At 42.4% G+C, this 21,628-nt stretch overlaps 1 long non-coding RNA gene across 1 annotated transcript in view; it reads left to right on the forward strand.

Annotated features, from left to right (window-relative positions):
- LOC118019341 overlaps positions 1 to 21,628 on the forward strand; it is an 81,731-nt gene that overhangs the window by 57,409 nt on the left and 2,694 nt on the right. Inside the window, exons 6-7 of the long non-coding RNA XR_004681658.1 lie at positions 6,116 to 6,600; positions 15,409 to 15,519. This is a non-coding gene — a long non-coding RNA (uncharacterized LOC118019341). The remainder of the gene's footprint in view (positions 1 to 6,115; positions 6,601 to 15,408; positions 15,520 to 21,628) is intronic.

Below are 21,628 nucleotides of genomic sequence, written 5' to 3' on the forward strand. Positions count from 1 at the left end.
CTCAGTTTGTTTCCTGAGATTAAGAATTCTTCATATCAGTGAGGTCATATGATACATGTCTTTCTCAGATTGACTTGTTTCTCTCAACATAACACCCTCCAGTTCCATCCACGTCGTTGCCAATGGCAAGATCTCATTCCTTTTGATGGCTGCATAATATTCCATTGTATATATATACCACATCTTCTTTATCCATTCATCTGTCGATGGACATCTTGGCTCTTTCCACAGTTTGGCTATTGTGGACATTGCTGCCATAAACCTCAGGGTGCAGTACCCCTTCGGATCACTACATTTGTATCTTTGGGGTAATACCCAGTAGTGCGATTGCTGGGTCGTATGGTAGCTCTATTTTCAACTTTTTAAAGAACCTCCATACCGTTTTCCAGAGTGGCTGCACCAGCTTGCATTCCCACCAACAGTGTAGGAGGGTTCCCCTTTCTCCGCATCCCAGCCAACATCTGTCGTTTCCTGACTTGTTACAAAATTAAAGTTTTTATCATGCTAATCCTAGTACGCAAGTTCTCATTCTCAAATGGGCGGCCTCAGCATTTAAATTCTACTCCATGATTTCACCGAAAGGACAGGAAGTATCACAGTAAGACAACACTCTGATCATCAAGTGATTTTTGGATGGTGATATCATGTTGTTTTCTTGAATCATTAACATACTTTTGCTGGGTACATGGCAGGGCTAATAGGTGTTTGATGGAATTGGAGTTTACAATGGCTTCCCTAGCCTAGCTTCTCAATTGGGAGCAAGAACCGTTATGTCTTGGAGAACTTGAAATGAGTTAGGTCCTAGGACCCTGATCATGCTACCATCTTTTCCCTCTGCTGGATTCTCCTTACCTCTGCCCATCCCTTTACCACCCAACCATATCTGGTCTGCTTCGCAAATTCCTACTTTAAAGTGAAGACTGTTGAAATGTTCTGGCCTTTAAGACACCTGCTCTGACCATTCACCCATACCCTCTTGGACATAAGTCACCATCTGGTACTGCTGTAATGTTTTCATATCTAGCCTCCTAACTAGAGTGAAGACGCAAACTGTCTTTGTATCTTCAATGCCCAGAACGGTGCCTGGCACCCAGGTGCTGCTCAGTAAACCACTGGACAAAGAGCTGTCATATATCTTGTCATCCCATGCTGAGAAAGCCCAGGAAATCTATCATTTTCAAATACTTAACCCAGAACTCAAACTGCAGTTGGTGCTAGGGAATTCAGTTACTCTTCTAATAATGTGTAATTCCCATTCTCCCACTGGCAGTCTCAGCACAAAGCTCACTCAAATTCACAGAAAGTCGAGGAAAACATCTAACATGATTTGCTGATCATCAGAGCTGTAGGAATATGGTTCTCAAAGCCTTTAGTAATGGCCATTTCTGTGCCTCAACTTCTGCTTTTGGCATGAAACCCTTACTCTTTTAAAAACTGTTTACTTTTTTAAATATAAAAGTACTCCATGCTCATTAAAGAAAATTTGCAAAAGGAAGAAAAGCAGAAAAGCACAAAACAGTTTTCAGAGTCTCACTATGTAAATAGTGAGTCTATAACATTTTGGAGTATGAACGATTCTCTTACTTATGGAATTTAATAAAAACCAGATGACAGCACCCGCGCGGTCTGCTAAAATCAGAGGCGGCTCCCACGGCGAACACATAGGTGGATTTCGAGGCTGGCTCCTGCAGCACCCGGGGCGGGGTTGGGGGGGAGCACCTGCAGGCACGCCCTGGTGACCAGCACTAGGTGGGGGGAGAGGAGTTAATGGAAAGGGTGAACTCGCACTTTTGGGTGCCTTGGCTTGAGCCTATGGCGCTTCGTACCTTGCCAACCACTATTCTGTTCTCTTCAATCCCCTGGAGTCATGACAAGTCTCAGGCTGCAGTTCCTTCCGGCTCCCATTCATGCATTACTGGTCAATTCTTCCAAGCAGCAGTGACGGTCTCCCGGGCCTCCCCAACAGCTCCATGACCTTCACTGCCGCTGCCTTGACTGAACTTGCCTCGAGCTGCCATCATACTTGATCTCTTGCATCCAGCATGGCGCTCTTCCTTGGACCCTTAGTGGTCACCCCAGCACTGTCCCGTGAGAGTGTAGTGGGACAAACAGCTCACCAGAATTGAAAGATCACGGTAGAAAGAGGACACCTCGTTGATGTAAGGAAACTGGTGGAGGCAGTTTTCAGACTGAGGACAGTCGACCATCTGGATGCCTCGTCAGAGAGCTGGCACTCACTCATCTGCACGGAACAAGCAGCCCCTGGAAGAGCATATACAGACTTCGTGACTCGGGAATGGATTTTTGCACGTGTACATATATTTGTTTTATTGGATGTCTGCAGTGTTTCTGAGCCCAGAGTAAGGAATCAGTGCTGTCACTACACAAAATTAACTTGTGCTCTTTGCCCTGTACTGAGTAGGTTGCCGGGGACACAAAGATACACATGACAGTCTAGTAGGGAGACAACCATGCACCTGTATGGAAGGAAGGGAATTTATTTTTATTTTTATTTTATTTAATTTTTGTAAAGATTTTATTTATTTGACAGAGAGAGACGGGAACACAAGCAGGGGGAGTGGGAGAGGGAGAAGCAGACTCTCCGCCGAGCAGGGAGCCCGACGCGGGGCTCGATCCCAGGACCCTGGGATCATGACCTGAGCCAAAGGCAGATGCTTAACGACTGAGCCACCCAGGCACCTGGGAAGGGAATTTAATATTTATTGAATGTCTCTCTGTGCTTGGCATTGTACTAGATTTTTTTTTTTTTTTTTAGTGAACACATTTAATCGCAACAAAATGTGAATTGGTTAGTATTTCTTTTCATTTTATGTTAGGAGGAACTGAGGCTCAGGGAGCTATTTACTTCCCTAACTCAAGCTGCTGGGATTTTGCACAACAGCTGAAAACCCCCGTCTAGGTCAGTGACATACGGTGGCAGGGAGACATGGGCTAGAGCGGCTGGCTGAGGCTGGGGGGTATGGCCACCTTGCAGTCCGCTTTGCCTTGCTTTCTGAGTCAGCTGTGACTTGGGAGTGACACTATCACAGAGAAGCTGTTCAAGTCAGCTGCAGCCCGACTGCCTTGCAAGCAGGTGGGGCTATTCCTCTGCTTCGTAAACGCTAGTTTTGAAGGAGGCATTTAAATTCTCTCCATCCTTCCAGCTAAGCTTCAGTCTTCCCCCGATCCTTCCCTGACAGTGCTGAGGAGGGACCGGCAACACGACTCTGATGTGTAGATAAAGATGGATTTGTGTGGCTACTGGTGGTTGGCCTCAGGTCCGTGTCTTGACATTTCTGAGCTCTGGTGCCCCATCCATACGATGGCACAATCACTACCTGACAGGGTTATGATTCTGTTTCTTGAGATATAAGAAGTGGTGGCTCACAGAGCACATGGAACCTTTCAATGCTTCATAAACGTTGGCTCGTCTCTTCACTGCTTTCTAAGCGCCACTGTTAGGGACCTATATGGTCAGCACTGGTTCATGTCCTAAAATATTTTCTGTTTTTCCTGTGTGTGTTAATCTTTGTCCCCCAACCCATTTCCCTCTTCCACCAGCTGGTCTTAAGTTCTTTGAGGGAAAATACCATGTCATATATTAACACCTTTTAGGGTGTATGACCCATAGCAAACATTTTTAAAAAATTGATTGATTGATCGATTCTGTCTCGTTGACACCGTGTTCTGACTGTGAAGCGACATGTGAGCAGTGGAGTATTGGAACCAGCTCATACTGGCTTGTGCAAGTCACATTAAATTCTCAGGGAATGCGTGGGCCAGTTGTTAAACTGTGGATACTTAAAATTTTGCTATGGTAGGAGTATTTACACCACAGAAATTGGCAAACCCTGCGACTCAGGGTTTTGCTCCCTCTCCACCTCTAAACACACACAGAGAACCAGTTGTGTGCTAGATGTCCTGATAGTCTAATTTCTGGTGCATCATTATTTTAAAGAGACTTCCAGATGATATTTAGCTTGGTTTTACCAGAGCAGAAACCTGCAGAGTATCTTGAACCAGCTATACCGATTAATAGGATTTCCAGCCTTAGAATTGGAAACTTAAAAGATGTCACTTACGGGGCGCCTGGGTGGCTCAGTTGGTTAAGCGTCTGCCTTTGGCTCAGGTCATGATCCTGGAGTCCTGGGATCGAGTCCCGCATCGGGCTCCCTGCTCGGCGGGGAGTCTGCTTCTCCCTCTGACCCTCCTCCCTCTCGTGCTCTCTGTCTCTCATTCTCTCTCTCTCAAATAAATAAATAAAATCTTAAAAAAAAAAAAAGATGTCACTTACTTTAACCTCCCTTCCAGTGTAGAAATATCTTCTTTGACATTTCTGATGAATGCCCATTTGGCCTCTACAGAACAACACTCTTAAGGATAAGGAACACATTTATTATCTTCCAGGCAGTCTTTCTCATGGAGAGCTCCATAGTTACTCAAAAATTTTCCTTCGTAAGGATCTGTTCCTACCTCTCCTGTAACTTCCACCAATTGTTCTTGGGCCCGCCTGTTTTCTGTAGCAAAGCAGAACGTCTACACTCACCGAGTGATAGCATTGTGCACACTCTCAGAGCTCCTCTTTGTTGGGCTGTATGGCCTTCGTCCTCCAGCTGTTAAGACATGCTTACCATGTCACTATCCAAGAACTGAACAAAATATTCTAGATTTGGCCAGTTCAGTACATTCAAGTGAGACTCCCACTCCCTGTGATATTTTTCCACAAGCATATGACACCTTTGGTTTGTGTTATACTTAAAAAAAATTAATTCTTTGCATGGGCATCATTTTCAAGCTGGGGCCCTTCAGTGATGTACCTAACACAATTCATTTTATGAGCTCAGCCCTTTACATTTATGGAAGTTATACGTCATATTCCCATGATTGAGGCATTATTTATTTTTTTGAGTACTTATTTTGGTATTCATCGTGTTAATTTTTTAGTTTTGTGGTTTCCCCCTCAAAGGCCTTTCTATAGATAGATTTCAAGACTAAATACAAATATTCAACCAGTTGCAGTTTTATTTAATTACTATTATTCAATAGAACTTTCTGAAATTTGGTTAAATGGATGCCATAAGAAGTTTTATCCAATAGTTTGCTGAAATCAGGCATGTTTATATAATTCCCTAGATTTGTAAGTCCAGTCACTGAATCAAAAATGGTAGTGAATTTAATGTAGCATGCCTTGCTTTTAGTGAACTCAGCCAGCTTCTTATGATTATCTATTTGTTTCCTAATCTGCTTATAAATGTTGCATTTAATCATTGATTCTAGAATTTTGTCTTGAGAAAAAAACTTACCAATCAGTTCTTTCCTTCTTTCTTTCTTTCTTTTTTTTTTTTTTTTTGAGAGAGAGAGAGCACACATGCACCCAAGGGGGTGGAGGGGAAGAGGGAGAGGGAGAATCTTAAGCAGGCTCCACTCCCAGAGCCCAATGCAGGGCTCGATCTCATAACCCTGAGGTCATGACCTGATCAAGGGTCAGACGCTTAACCGACTGAGCCACCCATGTGCCCCTTACCAATCAGTAGTTTCTGATAGCCATCCTTTCCTGCTTATCAAAATTCAGGGTTTCTTCTTAACACTTCTTTTGATACCCATCCTAGTCACTCTGATGTCCCATGGATTCCATCATGGGAATCTTGCTAGTCCTACTCATATCCTGTTAAATAATTTGTCTGGTTCTTCAGTGCACTGCTGTCTAATAGAAACATGATGCAAACCACAAAGGTGAGTGACTTATATAATTAAAATTTTTCTAATAGCAACATTAAAAAAGTGAAAAAAAACCCAGGTAAAATTAATTTTAACTTTATATCTCCAAATTATTATCATTTCTACATATAATCTGTGTAAAATTATTGATGAGATATTTTACATTTTTTATACTGTCTTCTAAATCTAGTGTGTGATTTCCTAACAGTAAATCTTATTATGTACTAGACATGTTTTAAGTGCTCACAAACCACACAGAGCTAGCAGTGATCACAATGAATCACACAGGTATAGACATGCTCATTTCAAGGGCTGGACATTATTGTTGTTATTATTATGTATTATTTTATCTTGTACTTCATTCCTATTTTCAAAATATTTCTTCTTTCCTTTTCAGCACGAAGTTCTTGCTCACAGTCAAGAAGGCAAGAGCTAAACAGGGATGGAGTGGCCTCGCTTTCTCTTTGTTAATATTAACGAGGGTACCTTTTACAGTTAAAAACCATAAAGAAAGCTCGTTAAGGGCAACAACATCCCCTAGCCCACAACTCTCTCTAGAACCACAAAATGGGTATGTTACAGAGGCCTGGGAGCTAATTCTCTCCAGATGTTTGCAAAGCGAGCAAGACCAAAAGGTGGAAACTGAAATGACTAAACACTTAATAAGGAGCTGATGGAACCAAGGCCCCAGGGTTGGCTCAGCAATAAGTGAAACACAGAGACCCTGTTTGTTCAGAGGAACTTCAAAGCCCCCTATAAACTCCTAGGAAAGGTGAGAGGCAAAAACGCTACAGAGAATCCAGCATTCCTGCAAAGTCAAACTGGGGACTAACTTGAGATGCTTTTCCTGGTGCTTAAGAAGAAGACCGAGGGGCAGGTCTGGTAAGCAGATGTTTGACTTTTGTTTATGCCCATTCTTACATATAGTATGTGCATGTTGGATAGAAGCATTTCTCTAGCTAACCCAAAGGGGATAAACCAATTAAACATTCAGTTAAAAAAAATAGAAAGAGAAAATGCCTTTTCTGTACTAAGTATTCTCTACACTACAACCATTAAATTGCTAATGAGACATAGTTCATCCAAATAAAGTTGGTTATATTTATCTTCATTTCTTTCTTCCCTCCCTTTAATAGGGGGACAAACAACATGGAGTTTGGGCTAAGATTATAATTAAAGAGGAAGAAGAGAGACTAATTCATCAAACATGGTATCAGTTGAAGGTCTGATACGTTCTCTCTTTGGTCACCAGTTGCCCCACAAGAGAAATGCTTCTGAGATCCAATCCTGTTGCTGTTTTTTTGGTTTTGTTTTTGTTTTTTCATTGCTAATCACTGTGACCTCCAGGTGTAGGCTGTTCACCTTTAATATCTTTCTTTGGGGTTCAAAGAAAGAATGAAACACTGATAGCTCAAAAGGAAGACAAAGAAAGTGATCAACAGTGACCCCATCGCCTAAGCAAAATAGCTGCCATGGAGAGGGGTGGAGAATGGCTCTCATGAAATAGTTGTTAAGAGAGAGTAAAACAGTTCTGGTAGTGTTAGCAACTGAGGCGAAAATCCCATCTTCTCCTGGGAGAATCAACAAAGTGGGTCCGCCAGCTTTTTTTTTTTTTTTTTTAGAACAGAATTACATAGCATTACATTGAGAATATAATGGTTAGTTAAATTCACAATCTCTTTGGACTGAGGTAGACCTAGGTTAGATTCCCAGTTCAGCTGCTCATCAGGTATGTAAACTTTTAGGTTTTTAACCCCTCTTGGATTTTGGTTTCCTCATCTATAAACAGGGCATGAAAATAGTACCTTTTTTTTTTTTTTAAAGGTTTATTTACTATTTTAGAAAAAGAGAGTAGGGGAGAGGGGCAGAGGGAGAGGGAGAATCTCCAGCAGACTCCCCACTGAGCATGGAGACCAATGAGGGACTCGATCTCATGACCCTGAGATCATGACCTGAGCGAAAATCAAGAGTGGGTCGCTTAATGGACTGCACCACCCAGGTGCCCCAGTACCTTCTTCTTAGGACTGTGGTGAAGACAAAATGAGTATCCATGCAAATACTTACCTTTATAGCCCAGATCCTGACAAAAGGTGAGATAACTAATGATACCCAAGGTGATGGCCTATTTTTTACTCTCCATCCCAGGCTTTTGTTCAGTTTTCTCCCTGCAGAAAGGTATTCTCTTGGTCTTCACAGCCTTCAGTAGATTCCATGATTTGTAGACAGATCATTTTCCTTCGTAATCTCCAGAGGATGGGTTCATCAAGATTTGCTCCTTGGGCTGGCTTTCTTGATACAGAAAAGAGGCAGTCTCAATTTAGTCTTGTACTTGGTGAATTTCTTAACTCTGAGCATTTGCTGGAAGTATGGTTTTCTGAGATGGATCACTGGCTAAGGAGCCACATGGCACCCTGTACCCATGTTTCCCTCAGTTCCCCTTCTTAGTTCTTTTGTGTAAATGATCAATCAGCATAATAAAGCATCTCATAAAGTCATGGTTTGACAAGAGAAACATCAGTGTAAATAACACAGACAAATACGGTGAGGAGAAACATCTGGATGTCCACTGCTTGTTTCCTGTTGAGAGAGTTTGGGAATTTGGGGATTTTAACAGTTGGACAGGGCTAATTTTGGAAACTACTTCACATTGTCCAAAAAAAAAAAAAAAAAACCCACACATTTATTGCACTTCACTCATCAGATGAGGGAAGTTGGCGGTCAATTTCCCAGGCCTCTCTGAGAAAAAAAGAGATTGGATTGGACATGGAGCAGACAGTTATCCTTCTCTTCCCACTCTTCACTGCTAGGGACCTCCCACTCCTTCATCATGGTTCAGGTTTCCTTGATTTCTTCCTTTCCTGCTTGCATTCCGTTTCCTCTGAGTTTCCAGAAATCTCAACTTTGAATTTTGGCTTTGCGGCTGACCGGCTAGTTAAAGTTAACAAATCTCTCACTTGGTCTATACCTCAGTTTCCTCTTTTGAAAATAAAATTAATACTAATAGTAATAATAATAGTTACATTTTACACTCAAATTTCACAAGATTGTATAGATCAAGGCTCCTCCCTCTCCTTCCTGTTTCCAGAACATTTAATGTTCTTTCTTGCTTCTATTATCTTTCAATACAAGGCTTCCTTCCCATTCTCTCTCCCTAGAAAACTGTGACTCAGCCTTTTACGGGCAGCCCAGATATTGCTGATCCTGTGAGAGATTCCTGGTCTCCCTCTCACAGGTGATAGTGCTGTATGGGGACAGATGGCAGCTACACTTGTGGTGAGCATAGCGTGATGTATAAACTTGTCGAATCACTATGTTGTACATCTGAAACTAACGTCACATTGTGTGTTAACTGTACTCCAATTAAAAAAAATTTTTTTCAAAGCACTTTTAGTAGCACGGGATATCTTACTACACATCTTTAGTAAGAAACAACGAGTTATAAAATAATGCAATCCAAATCTGGTAAAATATGATATGTGTACATAATTAAATTTATTTAACAGGATGATAAATAGGACTCTTCTTGTCTTGGACTCCAGGCTACAGCAGCAAAGCTGAAAGAACCCTCACATTCTAAAGAGGAGATGCTAGGTACATAATTGCAGATGCTATTAAAAGGTAGACCAGATAGTCTTGTAACACCCCACCACCTCAATCAGCCTACATAAGCAAAGATGAGACACTCAAAGTCAATTTGCTTAGATAGGAACTCCCTTTCCTAGGGGCGGGGGTCACAGGTGAACCCAGAGAGTTGTGCTATATCCTGTCTGAGCACCCTGAAGCCCAGAGGGTGGAGGAGCAGTCTGCAACAACAGGGCAAGGAGAAGAAGCAGCAGAGGGGCCGTGTGACTCCACTATTCAGCGTGGAAGGGATGCCTCAGCTTTCCACAGGCCAAGAGAGTATTTTGGAAGGTAACTGGATTTAAAGCTCCTTGAAGGTCACCCCAGCATAAAACGATCTAGGGTTGCTGCCAAAGCTTGGTGTGGAAGATGGCAAGATGTCACTACCACTAATGTCAGGGAGCTGCACACTGTGTGGTCGTTGGGGTGCAGGCCATTAACCCACACGCCCAACGCTCCAGAGACCCAGGGTATGGGAGCCTCCAATCACAGACAGGCCCAATTAGCCAAGGGAGACCTAAGACCGAAGCAGGGGCAGCAGCCGTGGGGAGAGCATGTTTCTCTCTCTTCCTCTTTCCCTCTCTTCCACCCCAATTCTGGAGAGCCAGTGGTGGGAGAAAAACAGACCCAGACACGCAGCTCCCAGTCCTCACTAAGAGGGGCTGGCCACGACTCAGGCCTATGGGTTACAAATTGGAGGATGCTGGGGAGAGCAGAAGTTCTTACTGAAAGCGAGATGGAAACTTGGATTTAGGCTCAGTGAAACTTGCCATTATAATTGAAAGTGACATTTTCCTTGTGGATCCAGTTTGCTTTCAAGATCCCATTCCTGATGATGGAGGGGGAGCGCTTCAGATTGGCCAGTGAAAAATAACTCAGCTTTCAAGGGAAGCATTCACAATGTTCAGAGCCTCCTTTCTTCTGGTATGTGGCCAGTGGGCTGTCCCGAATTTGCTGCTGCCCCTGGAGCCACTCCTCCTGCTGACTACTTCACTCCCAGAACCTTCACTAACCAGATCCAGGCAGCCCTCCAGGAGCCACATCTCCTGGTGGCTCCTGATCCTGGGGTTGACCACCAGCCTCCCACAGAGGCATCTTAGGTTAACCTGCCAACCACTGCTCAGTGTAACACAGACTCTCCTCCGTGCTATGTGGACACTGTCATCTTCGCAACAACAAGAGAGCCCAGTGGGTCTAACATGCTATGTGATGACCGGGGAAGTTCTGTGTGTGTGTGCCACCTTCCCTCATGGACACCCAGGGGAGCTCATGCCTGATCCATTTTGACAGAGACCCTCAAGAGATTGAAAAGGAAGAGCAGGCTGCTGCTGAAAAGGCCACGACCGAGGAGGAATTTCCGGGTGAACGACTGCTCCAGCCCAAGTAAACGGCTTGAGTTGATGGCTACCGAGCCCAGGTGGCAGACGGGCCTGAAAGCACGCAGGTGGCCTCTGTGCCTATCCAGCAGTCCCCCACTGAAGACCAGAGCCACTGGCCTGCCACTGAAGACTGCTCTCAGCTCCCATTGCTCAGGCCACTGACTGGGTAAGAACAACACTGAGTGGTCTTCAGCTGTTCTTCCACAGGCTCTAAAACAGAACATGGAAATAATATGGATAGAAAATTAAACAGTTTCTTAAAAAAAAGGGGGGGGGGCTCCTGGGTGGCTCAATTGATTGTCCAACTCTTCATTTCAGGTCAGGTCATGATCTCTGGGTCATGGGATCAAGCCCTGCATCGGGCTCTGCGTTCAGCAGGAAGTCTGCTTGGGATTCTCACTCTCACTCCCCCTCTGCCCTCCCCCACCTCCCCCCACTCTCTCTCTCAAATAAATAAATAAATCTTAAAAAAAGAGAGAGAGAGAAGAAAGAAAGAAAGAGAAAGAAAGAAAAGAAAGAAAGAAAGAAAGAAAGAAAGAAAGAAAGAAAGAAAGAAAGAAAGAAAGAAAGAAAGGAGAAGAGAGGAGAGGAAAGGAAAGGAAAGGAAAAAAAGAAAAGAGAAGAAAGGTAATGCAGTCTCTAGGTTTAAAACTGTCCCAGGTAAATATTCAGTGGATTCTGTTAGTAGGAGTACCACAACTGTATCTCCTTCTCAGGTTGTTTTCTCTTTTCCTCCTTATTTCTGTGATGGTGTCTGAGTTTAGGCAGAACCTTACTTGTCCTTTTCACAGTGGGAGGAGAAGTCTCTAATCCATGTACTGTGTCCTCATTTTGCAGAGGAGAAAATAGAGGTTCAGTAGCCTGTAAGGGTCCATAGCTAGTGAGGGGCAGAACTCCCTCTGTAGTTGGGCAGAGGTTGATGCACATAAATGCAAGATTGCCAGGTGAGTGGATTAAGCCATTGACATGTCGGAAGAATGAGGGGCATGCTGGCTGGGTTGGGTGGCTGAGGTGCTAGATCTTGATACACTTGTCAGGACACTCCCAGACTCCTATAAAACACACCAGCCTGACACAATTGAGTCGCTTCTGTATTTCTGAAAGAGGAACATGGTCCAATAAAGGACATAGGATTTCACATGACTCAAAGTATGATTTGCCCTATTTGTTCCATTCACTTATTTCTCATTGATTTATTACATATTTTTTTTGTGTGTTTTACAAATAAGGTAATGTTCTAAGCACTAGGGATAAAGAACATAAACAAGACACACTGCCCCTGCACTTACAGAGCTTTTATTCTAAAGAGGAAGGGAAAGAATAAAAACTGATTACACTATTCATGCCTTATTATCATTTTTTATAAATGCTATGATAGAGAAATTTTGGGTCCCATGAGACCATAAAATAAGGACACGGCCTATTTGGTGGATCAGGGAATCTTTTCTTGAGGCAATGGCATTTGAGCAAAGCTATAAAAGATGAATAGATGCTAGCTGAGGGGAACGGAAGAGTTATAGAATGTTCCACACCACATGTGTGTTGTCCTATGAAGACAGAGCGTGGCTTAGCCACAGACCTGAAAAAGAGCTGGGACGACAGGATAGTAGTGAGGTCAGTTGTACAAGATTTTAGACTAAGTAGCTGTTGGATTCAGCTCATGGTCCACAACGAGGTGTATGGAGGAATACCCATGATCTTACTGGGAGCTTCCTGGGAGAATTCACGAGTTGGAAGGTAGCTGAAATGTAGCTGTATTATTTTGGCATGCTTTCAAATGAGGTGACAGAGAGCCCATCTAGTAGTACTTAAAACTGAGGTCAGCAAACCTTTTCTGTAGACGACCAGATTGTAAATATTTGAGACTTTGCAAGGCCATGCTGTCTCGATTGCAATTACTTGACTTTGCAGGTGTAGCCCTAAAGTAGCCATAGACGATATCTGAAAAAGGGAGCATGGCTCTATTCCAATAAAGCTTTATTTATTGGCCCATGGGTTGGAGTTTGTGGATCTCTGGCATATCATAGGGTACTTATGGTTCACTTAGCAAGAAGTGTGACAGTGGTTGTTGTAGGGCTGGTCCAGCAACATCATGGGGTAAGGAAGCTGAAGAATCAGCTCTGTGATTCCCTTATAGTCATGTGAGCAAATATAACAAAGACACCAGGTTACTATTTTTAAAAATACAAGTGTATTAAATTAATAGTCAAGGAGACATATATCGGTGAAGAAATTCACTGAGAATGTTTCTTGAGGGGGAAAAGTCAGGGGTTTTAAGTGCTAGATGAGGAGTGATTCATGCTAGTTAGGTTAACTAAGGATTGAAAACTAGTACTCTGCCTAAAGCAGAGTAAATCCATTAGTTTGTCCAGGATTTGTCAAAACCAGTCTCAATGTTCATCAGCCCGCAAAAGGTCTCCAGTTCAGTCCAGTAGGAATCTGATTCTTGGGGGTCTCTCAAAGTTCATGGTCCTTCATCAAGTTCCACTGCTTAGAATCAGCTGTGATGGAACAAAACAGTAAGTTTTGATCTCTCCAGGCAAGTGCTGATGTGGATGAAAATTTTACCTTACTGGAATCCAAGATTCTGAAATTCCAGTCATCATCTGTTTAAAGGACAGCGTCCCATGAGAAGGGAGGGCATAGCCAGAGTAGTTTTGCTCACAGTACTCCCTCTTCTATCAGGGAAGAAATCCTTCCTAGAAGTCTCCTATCCACAACCGCAGTCTTACCCTCATGTCTCATTGGCTACAACTCAGCCCCATGAACACCTATCCACTCATCACTGGCAAAGAGGACTGGGATAATCACAGCTGTTTCCCAGGGCTGCCTGATACTGAGCAGCACTGGGGATCTGTTAGCAAGGAGGAAGGGCTTGCTGGTTATTGGGAAGGCCACCAACTGTATCCCTCAACAACCATCACTGGCCTTCCTTCTTGTTAATAGAAAATGAAGCTACAGTGGGAGACAGGCGCTGCTGAAGAAGCCGTGGATGGAGCAATTGAAAACACTTCTGCAAAAATGAGCTGGATCATCGGAGCGCAGTCCCTGATAATAGGCTGAGTGCTCTGACTGGAGCTTCAACAGCGCTGGTTGCTTATGAGAATAATCCTATCTTACCTGCTTGGAGATTTGGATTTTGTTTTTCATGAGAATGCTCAACAGGGAACCCCCCTCCATCCAATCCCTCTTCCTAGGGACACACAGAACCAATCCAAGGAAAAACCTTGAGGACAGGAAACTCCAGTTTATCTATAAAACAAACATACTTATAGTTTAAATAATCAGCCATAGGTTATTGGGTTCCTTTTCTCTATTTATACACTACTTTTATGAGAAACTGGCAAAGTATATACACACACCCCAATGTTAGGGATTTAGTAAGAAAGCCGTTTCCAGGGTATATTATAATTAAAGTCATACTAATTCAGCCCAATCCTTAAACACCTATTCCGCCTCAGTCTGCACTGTGGGGTAATGATATAATTATAACCCTGAGGCATTGCAGGACATGGGAGAAAGAATGAAGTCTTCTTGTCAAGTTTCTATGTTAATTGCATGTTACTGTTGTCTAATTATTTGTCAGGAAAAGGCAATGAATAATGATGAGAAAAGCATGGGTTTTGCAGCTGGTGGACTTGGGATTAAATGCCAGCTCTGCCACTTAGTAACTGCCTCAGTTCCCTCATATTTATTAGTAAGAGTTTTGGGGTATCTTCAAGATCAGTTTTAGTGCACAGGAAGATTAATCAGAGGCTTAGTTTGGCTTTATAAATTCTGTTCTGTTCTTAAAGTTACAAAGGGAAAACTTGAGTACATCCTTAAGCTTTTAAATTTGGCTTCAAATCATATGAATCCATTTTTAAGTCTGGCAAATTTTAACAATCACTTTTGGGGTGGCTGTGACTAATGTTGGTTTAATTTACAAACTGGGTTAATTGAACATCTTCTAATATTTTAGAAGTGCGGTTATACATTTAATGTATTTGCTCCCTTCCTTAAGGATTTCAATTCCCTGACAACAAATAAAACTTCCTTAGTCTTAAAAAAAAAAACCCTTATACGTCTAACAAATTAAGCTTATAAATATGGGAAACTGTAGTTCTCTTAAATAAACTTAGTGAGACTTCAAATTTAAAATCACAAATTTAATTAGGTATTCGGTTACATAATTTAAGTTGGAGTTCCAAGACTGTCACTCTCCTGGTCAAACTCACATAAGCGTGGGAAGTATAAAACACTTGCATAGATTCCTTAGCCTGAAATCTTAATATTAAACCCTTCTGTATTTGTCTATACAAACATCACTGAAGTCCCCCAGGTCGTTTAAAACACTTCTAGTACCTGCAGTGACTCCTTTCACACCTCAATTAGAAAACTATTGTATCTTCCCATGTAATACATGGGTTGGCTTTCTGAGGTTGCTTCCTATGTTCCTAGAGATTTCAGACCGGATGCCGATTGGACTCTTGCCGTTGATGCTGCTTGGATGTGTTGAACTTTATAGTTGCAGCTCAATTTCAAGTTGAGGCTGTTTAAGTCGCTCTTGTCCCTGGAGTCCATTTCTACACATTCCTATGTGTATAAAGGAAACCCGTAACTCCTGCCCCAGGTAGTCTCTTGGTTGAGTTTTGCATTTTCTTGGCAAAACCTTAAGATCTGTGTCTCCCTGCTTCTTCCATGTTCCTAGAGTCCCGTAACACTTGTTATTGATACTGAATATATGCGTTGGATATTGAAATGATAGCTGATTGAATTTCAAGTATCTCTCATGGCTTCACTCGTGGACACAATATGTCAGGTCAGTCTATTAGCAATCTATACATTTGGAATTTTAATACCTACCTGGTAGGGTTGTTGTGAAGTAGCATTAATTATTAGGAAGCCCCTACCCCAGTGATGGCCCATTACAAACACTCAGCCAGCCATAGCCACTGCTACTGTTTTTACAACCCATTGATCCTAATGCATTTCCTTAACTCAGCCTGCTCATTTCCTCACTCCCTCATCGGCCAGCTCCCACGCCATCACTACAATAATTACAGTATCATCCCACCCTTGCGTAAACCCATTAACTGTCTTGCCCCTTTCTTTCCTTGTCCTTCTACTGTGGTACAACACCCGCCTGTGTAAATCCATCTTTCTACCTGCTCCATGCCCGCTCCCACACAGCTGAATGTGGCCTGAGGAAACCACACTACCATGCTAATTGGTCTCCTTTCAATTCTTGTTCACTCACTTCAATGCTGCCTCGCAATCACCGTATAATTTCCTAATCCATTCACTTTCCCTCTCCTTGATGACTATTTCATACCTTCTCATCTCTCCTCAAATTGCCACACTTAACTCTGAGCCCATGAGCTTGCTTCCAGTGTCACTAAGAAAATACAAGCACTCAGATGATAGCTTCCACACACTCCCATCTCCATACACAGCCACCTCCCTGCATCTATGCCTGTTTCTCTTGGGCGAACCCCTAGCAAAGGCCAACTCCCTATTCGTGCACTAGGTTTTATGTTTTCTTGTCCATTTGAGGACACTGCTCCAGCAGTCCCCCCTCTCTCTCCAGCATTATCAAATTTTTCCTTTCTAGTGGATCTTTCCCATTTCCCTACAAACTTGCTATTAATTGTCCCATTTCCCATTCTTCTCTTAACTTCATTTCTTGCCCAGTAAAGCTCCATTTCTTTACTTCCTTTTACAACAAAACTCCTTAAATGAGTTGTCTCCATTTCTTTTCTCTCATTAGCTCTTGAGCGTAGTCCCCTCAGGCTGTTGGCACACCCCTCCAGGGAAACTCTTCGTATCAAGGTTACAAATGACTTCCTCCATCTTCTAAATCCCATGCTCCATTTTAGGCCTCATTTTTCTTGACATATCTGCAGAATTTAACACTCTTTCTTCAACACATTTTCCTGTTTCTATTTTGTTTTGGCTTTTTTTTTGCTACCCCATTGACAGCTCCTTCTCAGCTGACTTTTGCTGTTCCTTTTTTTCTCCCTGATCTCTTAACATTCCGTTAAGAAGCTCATTTCATAGAGCTCTACACCTGTCTCTTTACACTTTTGCCCTTGGTGCTATCATCGAGTCTCATGAACTCAAATACTATCTATACACCAATGGCTCCCAAATTTATGTCTCCATTATGGACCTGTCTGCCCTATATCCCCACTTGGAAGTCTAATGGGCATCCCAAACTTAACACTGTTCAAGATTAGGGTTCTGTGCTCTCCCAAACAAACTTACCAGTCTTCTCCATTTCAGGAAATAACAGCTCTATCCTTCCATTTACCTAAGGCCAAAACCTTGAAGTCATACTTGACTCCAGTCTTTTTCCACTGGCAAACGCTACCAGCTTTCCATGAAAATAATATATCAAGAATTCAAGCATTTCTCACTGCCTCCACCGCTACTGCTATGATTCAGGCGACTCTCTTCTCTTACCTGGTTTTAGAGCCACAGCCTCCTTACTGTTCTCCCTGCTCCCGTCTTGTCCCCACCTCAGCTTATTCCCGACCACCAAGTAGAATGTTTAAAAAAATTAAAGTCGGATAATGTGACTCCTCTTTTTAGTGACTGATCTCTCATCTAGTGTCACTCATCTAGAGAAAAAGTCGAAGTCCTTACGACGGTACACAAAACCTTACATGATCTGGAAGTCCATTATGTCTCAGATTGCATCTTCTATTACTGTTAGCCTCATTTATTTGACTCTAAAATGCTAAGCACACTCCCACTTTGAGGCCTTGGCACTATCACCCGTGTTGGGAGTGCTCCTCCCTTGCTATCCGCACTTCTCACTCCACCACTCCCTTCGGGTCTTCAATCAATTGCCCCTGTGTCAGACTGGAAGGGCTAGGTTATTGCCAAGTACCAAGCAACCTCAACATCTCAGTTGCTTGAAACCAGTCATAATGCATGTCCATGTTGGGGGTGGCTAAGCTCCTCCATGTTGTCCTCACTCCAGGTTTCAAGCTGACAGAAAGGTCACTATTGAAACATGGCTGGTGAAGGGAAAGAAAGAGCACGAAGAATCATAAACTAGCTCTTAGCGCTCCCACACCCAAACAGCATACCTCACTTCTACTCACATTTCATCAGCAATAGCAAGTCACTAGGCTTCTCTAATTCCAATGTGGCAAGGAAATACAATCCTATCATGTGCCCAGAAGAAGAACCAGAAATACTGATGAACAGTACTATAACATTAATGGTTATCACAGTCATCATCTGAGACCTTCCATGGCCATGCAATAAAAAATTACATGCCTTCCCAGCTACTTTCTCCTTCCCCTATTCCCCATACCTACTTTATTTATCTCTTTAGTATCTCTCACTATCTACATATACTCCATACATTACTTGTTTATCTTGTTTGTTTTATATCAGTCCCCATTAGAATGTCAACTTCAAGGAAAAAGAGATTTTAAGCCTGTTTTATTCAATGTTGTGGTCCCAGTGTCTAGAATAGTAACTGCTATATAGAAGTGTTAGATAAAAATTTGTTGAATAAATGAGCAAATGACAAGAAAGATACAAGTAGTGATCCATGTAAAATATACAGTGATTTTCAGTTGCCCAGGCTTGGGATTTGGTTTAAACCAGGGTTGGGTACTATTGATTTATTCGGAACAAGTTTGAGTATATAACAACTTCTGCAAGTCTCTATGCCTCAAGGAGAACATCCCCATCCTCAGACATACCAGATACATGGGAACTTATTACCTTTCTTATTTTACACTATTTTTGTCCATGGAGGAGAAGGAGCAACTTGACTTTCATGGAAATGAAAGAAATAATCTTCCTTTTTTCAACAAAGATCTGGCTGAAATCAAGGTTTTTTGTTCAAAAATACTAGAAAGTTCCATATGTGACAAACACACTCTCATTTCTCCTTCTTGATCCATGTGCATTGCATCACATGTGCAGCCCCGCCCCCATCCCCACCCCCACCCCACCCACTGTAAACAAAACTTATGCCGATAATGAAGCTCCCAGGATCTTAATTTGAAAAGCTTCATCAGTTTGAGGTCAGCCTCTCTGCGTCATGGTCTTCTTTAATGAATCAAATAATCCATTTCTCAAAATGGCTCTGCCTTCCTCAAAATCTTCATGTGGAATTCATTTTCACATAGGGATAATTACAGTCAGCACTGAGGCTACACACTGTGGTGAGGGATGTGGATATTCACCAGCTCCTTGAAGGCAAATTACAAAGGAACTTAGTACAGAAGCTAAAAAAAGGTCTTAGTCAGTAGAAAACAAAGTTGCAGGATGTAAATATCGAATCCAAGGCTAGTTTGCTTCCCCACTTAGAGAGATTATTGCTGAGTCAGTTATTTCCACCAAGATTTGTTTTTTTTTCTTGCACAGACCACATCCCATTGTGTAAATATTTGAGGGAGCAGTAAAGACATTTGCATATGATATGTGAATCATTTGCATAAAATTATACTGTCTTCGGAAAAATTCTAAGTTAAAGTGAAATTAGTTATATTTTCCCTAATTATGCTTTCCTTAGCTTTTGTGCCTCAGTCTTCATGGCTCCCATTGCCTAGAGGAAAAAATGCAGTGTCCTCTGCCTGGTGCATTATAGTCCTACCCCACCTGTCCTACAGTTACCGTCTCTTTTCCTGGTCCCTACAATACTTGATGCAGTAGGCACACGGAAGTGACTATTAGTTGACGGTCTGTTAGGCACTTGCTCACTTTCTTCCTCTCTAACAGAACCATGATTTTCTTCCTTCTGGCATTTGTAGACCTTATGTTTCAGGTGCCCTCACAAAGCCCCAGGGTAGAGGTTTTGATTAGGCTACAGCCAAGCTGGTGGATCCCTTTCCTTGGTAAGTGAGTGATTTTGACATCGGTACGTGATGTCATCCTGGCTGATGAGAAGTGAAGGGAAGGCTGCTAGGAGATTTCTGGCAAAGTTTCCTGCACCTTAAAAGAGGACACACACCGAAAGGCGGAGACCCACCTCTCTTCTGCTTCTAGACAAGGCTGTGCGGGCCGTGATGCCTAGAATAGCTTCAGCATCACAGAACCACGAGAGCAGGTGGCACTCAGGAGATGGCAGATGGGAGGAACCTGAGAACTTGAAGGGGTCATTGTGCCCCTGGCTTAAGCCATCGTAATAATAATTACAATTGTGACTTACGTGTCAGGCGCTGTTATGAGCATCTTACACACGTTAACTCACTCAATCACCAAAACACCGTATGAAGTGGGCATTTTAATTATTTTCATTTTATACTTGAGCCACCTGAACCAGAGAGGGGTTAATGTGCCGAGGTCACTCTCCTTATTTGTTTTTCCAGCTTTTTATTATAGAAAAGTTAAAGTATATGCTCAAGTAGAGACTAGCATAATGAATCCCCACGTAGCCATCAATCATCCAGTTTAAACAATTACCAACTTATGGCCAGCCTTGCCTCATTTGTGCCCCTGTCCACTTTTCCTCTGCCCCACATTATTTTGAAGCAAATCCCAGACCTCATATTATTTCATTCTGGATTACATCATGCATGACAAAAGCTGAAAGCTACTTTTATTTGGGTCTTCTGTTACAACTAAAACTAGTCTCTAAATATTAATAACTTTCTCCTCATAAAAATTTGAAAATGTAGATAAGCTGAGGGCAAAGTACAAAAACCACCAACAATATGATCGCCTGGCAACAACAACTAAGAATAATTTAGTAGCACACTTCCTTTCAGTATTTTGTATGAGTTTGTTTTGAATATAAGATTGTATATTTTCTGCTTGTCAGAAATATATCAGTGACCTGAGCACTTTCCATCCTCCTTCCAGCTCCCCTGATCTTTGGGTGCTGGGCTCCCACTATCCTTTCTTCTAGAAACTTGTAGAAGTGCTCCCTTTGCACTTTCTACCATACCCCCACTGTGGTACTTTAGTAACACGTGGCTATTGTCTGTTTACCCATGTTCCTGACTAGACCAGGGCATACCAAGAGCAGGGGCTGTTTCTGAGTTGTTCTTTTTAATCTCTGGTGCCCATATTGTTATAAGAACTATCTGACAAAACTCATGATAGGGATGACGTTGAACGTGGAGTGGCCTGCATCATGTGGTGTCTCCTTTACAAGGATCCAGTGGAGAAACTTTCCTCTCATACCAGGGATGGGTAGAACCTTGTCACTCCTGAAAAACAGGTATACTTTCTTTAGTGGAAACAATGACAGTTGTACTATTAGTTCATGTGTCCATTTTTACTTTGGTCACTCGATTGCTCAGAGCCGAAGTCATGGTTCTAACTTTGGAAAGTGTTTCAAGTTTTCAAAACATTAATTCTCTCACTGGTTTTATTTTATTTTGTTTTCCCTTCACCACGAAGTATTTATACATGAAATAATCATATGGTATCATGACAGGACCACTTTTGATGTGCCAGTTTGAGAGTTTTTGTCTCTTCCCTTTTCTGTGAGAGTAGCTTAGAGGTTCTGTGTCTTCTTGCTTCAGGGGTGGTAAACTAATGGTTTACTTCCCTTTCTGGATTTGTTTAGAAAAGTCTAAAGTCTTTATGGAGGATGAGCTAAGTGTCCTGCATGGAGAGGAATGGCTTCTGAGGGAAACATGGAAAGAGGAGGATTTCCCCAAGAATGATGAAAAGACTCCCAGAATCTATTTGGGTCTGTGGGTTTAGAGAGAACAGAGGGAATCAGAGCTCACAAAAGTGGCAAGAACCCAGGTGGGTAGGGTGGCAAACCACCCCCACCACATCAGAAGTAGGCTTGGATTAGAAATTAAATTTGATATATAGAAAACAAAGAAGGACAATATTTCTTATATACCTAAATTTGCAGACGAGGATTCATATTCACAACACTACTTAATGAATTTGTGAAAGCCATCCCAAATCCTTTTTGGAATGAGACAGTGTACAAACAAACA

Source organism: Mirounga leonina, unplaced genomic scaffold (genome assembly GCF_011800145.1).
Source record: "Mirounga leonina isolate KUSES-001 unplaced genomic scaffold, KU_Mleo_1.0 Mir_173, whole genome shotgun sequence".
NCBI lineage: Eukaryota > Metazoa > Chordata > Mammalia > Carnivora > Phocidae > Mirounga > Mirounga leonina.